The sequence below is a fragment of the Humulus lupulus genome, chromosome 6 (genome assembly GCF_963169125.1).
Source record: "Humulus lupulus chromosome 6, drHumLupu1.1, whole genome shotgun sequence".
Taxonomy (NCBI): domain Eukaryota; kingdom Viridiplantae; phylum Streptophyta; class Magnoliopsida; order Rosales; family Cannabaceae; genus Humulus; species Humulus lupulus.
Window position 1 is genome coordinate 102,842,745 of NC_084798.1, and position 9,262 is coordinate 102,852,006.

Consider the following 9,262-nt stretch of genomic DNA (forward strand, 5'->3'; position numbering starts at 1 on the left):
TCTAAATATATTTCTCCTTAATTAACATAATATATACTCTTATATTACATTTTTTATTTGTTATTAGTTTGTTATATTTTTATTGTTTTGCTTAAAGTTTATTAGCTTGTTGTACATTTAATTATTTTGTTAAAATAAATATTTTGTTAAATTATTTAGCGATAGGTATAAACCGCCCACACCGCACCGCACCACACCGCATTTTTGCGGTGCGGTTTATGCGGTTTGAGGTCTATGCGGTGTGGGTTGCAGTTTGGAAAATTGTTTAAACTGCATATGCGTTGCGGTCCAAAAAATGAGAGAAAAACCGCACCACCCGCACCACGAACACCCCTAGTTTCTATACTTCAAAATACATAGCTTTGCTATATTATTTTTTTATATTTGACCAACTTTGTATATCACCTTCTCAATATTTTTTTTATATTATTTAAATATTATATCTTTAAATTTTATTCATTAATTAAAATAAAAAACTAAAAAAAAAAGAAAAAAAAATAATAAAAAAATATTAAAGAAAAAAAGAAAAGGGAATAAAATAATGACAAATATATTTAAAGGAGCTTTATATCCTTTTCTAGATGTAAAAAAAGATTGTCCAAAATAGAAATCTATTTACAACAGGGACTTGGTGAAATTTTTTAATATGCCAACATAAGTTATTATCTCAACTATAGTCCTGATCTATATAAAGCATGAAAGCGCACTCTTACCAAGCAATGGGCGGTTTATACCAAAAAACCCTTAAAACCCTACTCAAGAACACAGAGGTCGCAGAGCATAAAAACGGCATGCATGGTGTAATAAAGAGCTTAGAGAATGGAAGTCTTACCTGGGTGAAGATGGAAGATTCGGAAGAAGATGAAAACTCGAACTGGAAGACCTTCGGCTAAGCGTCAGACTGGTTTTCGAAGCCCTAAACTCTGGTGCAAGTTCTTGAAAATTTTGGCAAAAGTGATGAGTAAAAATTTCTTAAAGGAGACAAAAAGCCTACTTATAGGGATCGAAGGGATAGCCAAAAGGCAGTAATCATCACTTCCCACTTTCAAAACGTGGGGGAGTGTATAAGCCGTCAAATTGACTTTTTGGAAATCGAAAAGGCATGATTAGACATAATTATATCACGGTTTTCGAAAATGCACGGGGATTCTGACAGACATCATGAGATTGTGAATGGTTGTTCCCTTAAGTTTCTTTATTGCTGGTCGCACTAAACAAACTTGGGGGGCAAATGTTATCCCAAAAATCAGAAGTGAATGACATGGCAGGCATTAATTACACGTGGCTGACACCTGGCAGAATCTATGCTCGACTATCGACCAGGGGGATATTCGATATCATGCGATCGGTTTCTTTATACGACCAGCCTGGTCGTATGCACATTATACACGGAGGAAATCTTAGGCAGTTATGATGGAATCCGAAATTATCTCCCATGATTTCCTGAGTATCCGATTATTTAGGAAAGAATATCTGTAACAAATCAATGTAAATCTTCCCTGAGCTTATAAATAGAAGAAGAGGGCTCAGGGAAGGGGATCTTTTTTCTTCTCTGATTTGGAGACCATTTGAGATTAGAGTAATCAAACTAGCTATATTGTATTGTTCTTCAGAGGTGGGTGAAACTCATTGAACCCGAGTTCTTTGATCACTCCTTTGGATCTTATATCAATAACAATCTAAGTGGACGTAGGTTATTACCAGATCCTGGGGCTGAACCACTATAAAATCTTGTGTTCTTATTATTTTCGTCATCACACTTTTCAACGTATTCTTCCACATCAAGCGTATTTTGACTCCGAGTCAGTTGCCCAAATTCTGGGTCAACATTCTGGTGCTTTCATTGAGAGCTTGATATAACATCGTTGAGAAAACCAATGGCGAAAACTACCTGGAAAACTGGACAGGCGGCTGGCGCTACACCATCTAACCCGCCTCCTCTTCCTCCTCCCAATGTGGCTGAGGATGAGCCACATTTGGAATTTGATGAGGAAGAAATGGATGACGTGATGCTGAAAAGTACCCTAGGGGCATTGCATGAGGAGCTGGCCAATCTGAGGGCCGGCCAGGAAAGTGTTGCCGAAATCATGGCGCGGCAGCAACAAGAAATTGAACGGCAACGTGTGGAGCTGAGTGAAAGACAGGGAGAGATGGACTGTCGCCAGAGCGAGGCTATAGCAGCCCTCGAAGCAGCCTTGCAATTGGCTAGGAATCAGGCTGCACCTGTCTCGCAGCCTGTTCAACCCGCGAATGGGCCACCCCACAGAGGTCCCAATCCTAGCCCGCCTATCCAACCCTCGAGCCCGCAAAGGCCCGAGCAGCCACCGGCGCCTCAGGACGATGTTCCGCTAGGAGACCCTGAGGCACATCCTCCATCCGAAGCTAGTCGCGGCAATCCCCCATAGCAGAGGCAGAATAGGATCGGGCAGCAGCCTCGCAGTCCTAGACGCCATAGGGGCGACGAGCCAAACCCTCCGAACAGAGGACAGCATCATCCTAGCAACAGGAGGAACTCAGAGTTAGGCTCTGCGGTCCGAGGCCCCCCACGGCATGGTAATGCACGGGGACCTAACGACCAACGCAGACCACCCTCTAACGCTCGGGAGTTTCCATCCCGGGAGGGTAATCGAGGGAATAGTCGATCCCACCATAGCCAATCAAGATTCAGAGATGGTCATGGTTATAATGAGGCCGACTCAGGCAAAGGGGATGCCGGTCGGAGGAATGAAGAAAGAGGTGGAGGCAGGAGCCAGCCACCTCAAGGTGACCAACCCGACAGACGGGATGCTGGGGGGCAGCCCAAACAAAATAACGTCTTCGACCGGCTTGGAGCTAGCGAGCAGCGGAGGAGAGACAAGGACTTGAGAGATGTACTCAACGATCGCGCGCGAGCGGCACCGCGAGTACGTCCCCCCAGCACCAGAGCCCACGGCGATTCCTAGTGCTATGCAGGCCCAGATAGATGCCCTCAACCAGGCAGTGCAGTAGCTGGTCGGGGGAAGAACATCTTACATCGATCATGACAGGAGAAAAGGCACTCCTTTCGTCCAAAGGATAGCTATGGCAGAAACTCCTAGCAAGTTTAAAATGCCTACACTTCCAAACTTTGATGGGTATGGTGACCCGGTATCTCACGTCAACAAGTTCGAGATACAAATGGACATTCAGAAAGTGTCCGAAGACGCTCGGTGCAGAATCTTCCCTGCAACACTTTCTGATGCCGCACAGGAGTGGTTTTTTAAATACCCTCCTGCAAGTATAGTTTCCTGGGAGATGTTCGTAAAGGAGTTCTACGGACAGTTCTACGCGGGTCGTGTGCACCCGACTGAGGCAAACCAGCTGGTCGAAATACGCCAGCAAGATGGAGAGCCACTGAAAGACTACGTCCAGCGCTTCATGCGAGCAGCTGCTGGAGCAAAGACAGTGGGAGACGAAGGAAAAATGATGGCCATAACCACAGGAGTTAAGAGCCGCACGCCTCTCTGGGAAAGCCTCCGAAAACATGGGGTTAGAACTACCCAAGAATTCTTGGATCGGGCTGATCGCTACATCAAGCTCGAAGATGCCATCGCCGACGAAGAGAAACCCCCAGGTAAGAGTAAGGGGACTGCCGAGACTGCCAAAGCCGCCAATGGGTCCAAGCCCAATGGCAACGGCAAAGGCAACGGCAACGGCAATGGCAAAAATGGGAGGAAACAGCCACATAATGAGCCTTCCGCCTCAGACAATAAGCGATCCAAGGGTAACCGTTATGAACCTTGGTTCACTAACTATACTGCCCTACTTGAATCTCGGGGAGAGGTTTATCAGGCCACGAGTTCTAGCGTGCCTTATAAGAAGCCTGCCCCCATTCGAAAGGATATTTCGAAAAGAGACACCACCAAGTTCTGTCGTTATCATAACGACTACGGACATGATACCAACGAATGCAACCAGATGAAGGATGAAATCGAGTTCCTTATTAGACAAGGACACTTGAGAAGATATGTATGGGCCTCGGGAAATTCCCAACGAGAAGCTCCAGGCGGCAACGAGCAGGCGCCCACGCGCCAACGCTTGCTACCTTTGCAGCCTGCCCCCGTGACTGGCACATTGTTAACCATCTGTGGAGGCCCGCACCTCGTGGGAAACAGCGGAAAAGCCAGAGAACGATACGCTCGGACTCTACTCCACGACCAGGACATCGAGATGATGACCGTGGATGACCGCGCGCCGAAGAAGGCTCGGTCAGAAGAAGGCGAGATAACCTTCTCTGATAGCGATGTCCAACATGTCTGGTTCCCACATTCTGATCCGCTGGTTGTGGATATCCAAATGGGCAACATGATGGTGAAGAGAGTGCTGGTCGATACAGGAAGTTCGGTGAATATCCTGTATAAATCTTCGCTGGAACGCATGAAGTTGAACGTTAAGGACCTGGAGCCCTGCAACCAAACAATATACGGCTTCTCTGGTGAGGGACTCGCCCCCGCAGGGTCAATCAGACTACTAGTGACAGCAGGTACAACACCTGCTACCAGGACATTACTCGCTACTTTTATAGTAGTCGATTGTCCTTCGGCGTACAATGCTGTCATTGGGAGGCCTATACTGGTTGGTCTACGGGCCGTCACCTCTATGTGGCACTTAGCCATGAAATTCCCAACAGACGCAGGGGTAGGACGCCTGTTGGGAAACCAGAGGGAAGCCAGGGAGTGCTACAATGCCTCAGTCACGAAGGCGAGAAAAGGAACGTTAAAGAGCACTACCTCAGATAAGTTGCAGATGGCAATTGATACACAAGCCCAATCCGGTGAAGAAGTCACCAAATAGGGCGTTGCCCAAAGTGAGGATAGAGATTTAGATCCTCGCTTTGGGGATTTTGAAGAAAACGTTGGACCCGTCGAGGACCTGGAAGAGGTCCAACTTGACGAAAAAGACCAGACCAGAGTCGTGAAGGTCGGGAAAAACCTAGAACCAACCACGAAGCATGCACTGGTGGAATTTTTGCGGAGGAACCAGGAAGTCTTTGCCTGGTCACACAAATACATGGCTGGGATAGACCCTGCAGTTATCAGCCATGTCCTGAACATAGACAAGACTTTTCCACCCGTGCAACAAAAAAGAAGGCTGCTCGATGAGGATCGATCGAGAGCCTTAAAAGAAGAAGTTGAAAGGTTAAAGGAGAATGGGTTCATCAGGGTGGCGTTTTATCCATCGTGGGTCTCCAATCCAGTGCTGGTTCCCAAGCCTAACGGAAAATGGCGAACCTGTGTGGATTTTACAAACCTTAATAAAGCCTGCCCAAAGGATTGCTTCCCATTCCCAAGAATCGACCAGTTGGTTGATGCCACTGCAGGACACGAGATCCTCTCCTTCATGGATGCATATTCGGGCTACAATCAGATTAGCATGCATCCCCCTGACGAGGATCACACCAGCTTTCGGACCGATACGGGCTTATACTGTTATAGAGTAATGCCCTTCGGACTGAAAAACGCAGGTGCGACTTACCAGCGACTAGTTAACCACATGTTTGAAGAGTTGATCGGAGTAAACATGGAAGTATACGTGGACGACATGCTGGTAAAGTCAAAAAAGTCAGAAGGACCTGTGAAGGATTTGCAAGAGTGTTTCGATGTATTGAACAAGTACCAGATGAAACTAAATCCTCTCAAATGTTCCTTCGGAGTTGGATCAGGGAAGTTTTTGGGGTTTATTGTAAATTCAAGAGGAATCGAGGCCAACCCTGACAAGCTAAAATCCCTGATCGACATGAAATCACCAGAAAAGATCAAAGATGTACAAAGTTTAACCAAGAGGATTGCAGCCCTAAGTAGATTTATTTCAAAATCAACAAACAAATGCGTCCCTTTTTTCAATCTACTTAGGGGCAATAAGAAATTTGAATGGACAGGAGACTGCGAGCAAGCTTTTCAGGCCTTGAAAGCCCATATGGCACAGCCTCCCATTTTATCAAAGCCAATCGAAGGATAAACTTTGTTCATCTACCTGGCGATCACTGAAGTTGCTGCTAGTGCAGTACTAGTACGAGAGGAAGAAGGCGTACAAAAAGCGGTTTACTATGTAAGCAAGAGGCTGATCGGAGCAGAACTGAGATATCCACCCATTGAAAGGTTAGCATATTGATTAATCCTGGCCTCAAGGAAGCTGCGCCCTTACTTCCAAGCCCATCCTATCACAGTTTTAATCGACCAGCCCCTTCGGCAAGTCCTCCAAAAACCAGAGGCGGCTGGGCGTTTATTAAAATGGGCAGTCAAACTAGGGCAGTTTGACATTACATATTCACCGTGAGCAGCAGTAAAAGGGCAAGTCTTGGCCGATCTTATTGTATAGTTCACCGAACTTCCAAACAGCAAGCAGTGCGAACAGCCTAGTGCGCCTGAGCCCCAAGATGAAGCTCCTTCGTGGAAGTTATTCAAGGATGGGTAGTCCAACGAATCCTACGCATGAGCGAGAGTGATATTGATAACGCCAGAAGGGCATCGATTTTACTGCGCCATCAGGTTCGACTTCACCGCGTCAAATAATGAAGCCGAATACGAAGCTCTCCTCGCTGGATTGAGAATGGCAAAAGACATGAGCATAAAAGGCACTTGATATTTACAGTGATTCACAGCTAGTAGTGAATCAAGTTCTAGGGGAATATCAAGCACGAGGCCTAAAAATGGTGGCCTACTTGAATAAAACTAAAGACCTGTTAGCCCAGTTCACAAAGTATACCCTCCAGCAAATACCGCGGGATCAGAATTCGAATGCAGATGCCTTAGCCAAACTCGCGAGTGCGAAAGATGCTGACACTTTGAACATTGTGCCAGTAGAAAGATTAAGTGAGCCAAGCATACGAGCAATAGAAGCCAGTATGGAAATCCGAATGGAAAATACATGGATGGCGCCTTACTTGGAGTATCTGACGAATGGTGTACTACCAACAGATAGAAACAAGGCCAGAACTCTACAAGGGCAAGCTGCTAGGTACATACTGGTCAATGGTGTTATGTACCGAAGAGGATATTCCATGCCACTACTCAAGTGCATTACACCAGAAAAAGCTAAGGAGCTAATTAAGGAAGTACACGAAGGCTTCTGCGGGGATCACGTTGGGGGGCAAAGTTTGGCAAAAAAGATTCTAAGGCAAGGCTACTTCTGGCCAACTATGAACGAAGATTCGATGGAGTTTGTACGAAAATGCGATAAATGTCAAAGGTTTTCCAAAATTCCACGAGCAGCTCCAAACAAGTTAAAATAGATGCAGAGTCCTTACCCATTTGCAGTATGGGGTATCGACTTGATTGGATCCCTGCCCACGGGAAAAGGCAGAGTAAAGTACGCAGTTGTGGCAGTTGACTACTTCACCAAATGGGCCAAAGCTGAACCACTCGCTACCATAACGACCAAGAAAGTTCTTGACTTTGTCATCAAGAACATTGTTTGCCGGTATGGTTTGCCCCGAAAGATTGTTTCAGACAATGGAACCCAATTTGACAGCGACTTATTCACCGACTTCTGCGAAAGGCACAGGATTATCAAAAGCTTTTCTTCTGTTGCGAAAGGCAGTGAATAAAACTCTTAAGGACACCCTGAATTAGATCCCCCCTCACATCGACGCATTACATACGACCAGAACCAGAACAGCCAACTGATGATGGAGTCCCTAGACTCAATTGACGAAATACGAGAAAAAGCCCAACTCTGAGTTGCTGCGTACCAGCAAAAGGTCGCCCGGTACTTTAACTCGAAGGTAAAGGAAAGAAAATTCAATGTTGGAGACCTAATGCTACGACGAGTTTTCTTAAATACCCGCGACCCCACTGCTAGAGTACTCGGACCAAACTGGGAAGGACCTTACCAGATTGAAGACGTCCTTCATCCGGGCACCTACAAACTTGCACGCATAAATGGAGATCTCGTTCCACGCTATTGGAATGGAGAACACCTGTGCAAGTATTATCAGTGAAACTGGCTTGTATTAATTTTTACTTTTTACAAGTTTCGAAAAGGGTTAGCCACGTTGTATGGCTAATCGCTTATAAGTGTAAGAAATTTTTAAGATCCCTCGTACAGACATGTTTAGTCCATTTTTAATACGAGATTATAAGGGACTATGCGCAGCCAGTCATTCTTGCCAACCTTTGTAAATTTATTTTTACAAGTATTTGTTCATTACGTGTGTTGTTTTGCTGTATTACAAGTGTTGAATTCTATTACGAGCAGCAATGTTCGAATAGGTCGTGGTCAAGGCAAGTGACCAAGGACCTAAAGCTCCTCGATCACTTGGGGGGCATATAAGGTACATCGATAGCAAAGCGTACCATAAGGTATGTAAACACATGAACAAAATGAGTGAAAGCATGCTACGGTACTTAGAGCATTTTTAAAAAATTTATGTTTTGAAAAATCAAACCAAAGTACTATGCTAAGTTCGGTCATGCGAACATGTATTATAATAAAAGAAACATTATAATATCATTAAAGCAATCGTTTACACCGCGAGCATTAGTGCTCGGATGTAAATATGTCATTAAAAGGAAAAACCTTTTACATCGCGAGCAGTACTGCTCGGATGTAATTGTTCAAGTATAAGTAAAAAGCTGCCCTCGCAGCAATAAAAAATAAATTGTCTTTACAAGTAGGCCCGTGGGCCATAAAAACTGTGGAAGATAAAAAGAAAATTACTGGGGAGCAGGAGGGTCTTCTGGAAGAGGAGCGCTCTTGTCAGCCGGGGGATCAGTCTTAGCATCAGCAGCGGGGGCCTTGGCCTTTGCTCTCTCTTCTGCCTCCAGCCGAGCAGTGCACTGCGCCATCAGCGTCTTTTGCAACTTCTCGGAGAGGTAGTTAATTTTGGCCCCCTGGTTGTGTTTCCAGAAATCGTAAAAACTGAGGAAGGCGGCTTCCTTATACTTCTTCAGATTTCTGGCCCCGTCCTCCTCGAGCTCCTGGATGCGCCCTTCAAGCTCCTGCACCCGTCCCTCGAGCCTCTTTGTCTCCTCCCTGCTACCAGTCAGGTCAAGCATGGCCTGCTTACACTCTTGGGTGTTGAGTACAACACTTTCCCTCCATTTATTCCGCTCCTCGTTGGCTTTCTTCAAAGCCCCTTGGCTCTCCTTAAGCTCCTGGGTGAGAGTGGCCTGGTCCTCACACAGTTGCTCATTCAGCTTGGACAGCTCCTTGTTCTCCACAAGCAGCTTATTGTTATCCTCGAGCAACTTAGTGTTATCAGCCTCAAGCACTTGCTTGACCTGGGCCAGCCTGGAGTCAAAGT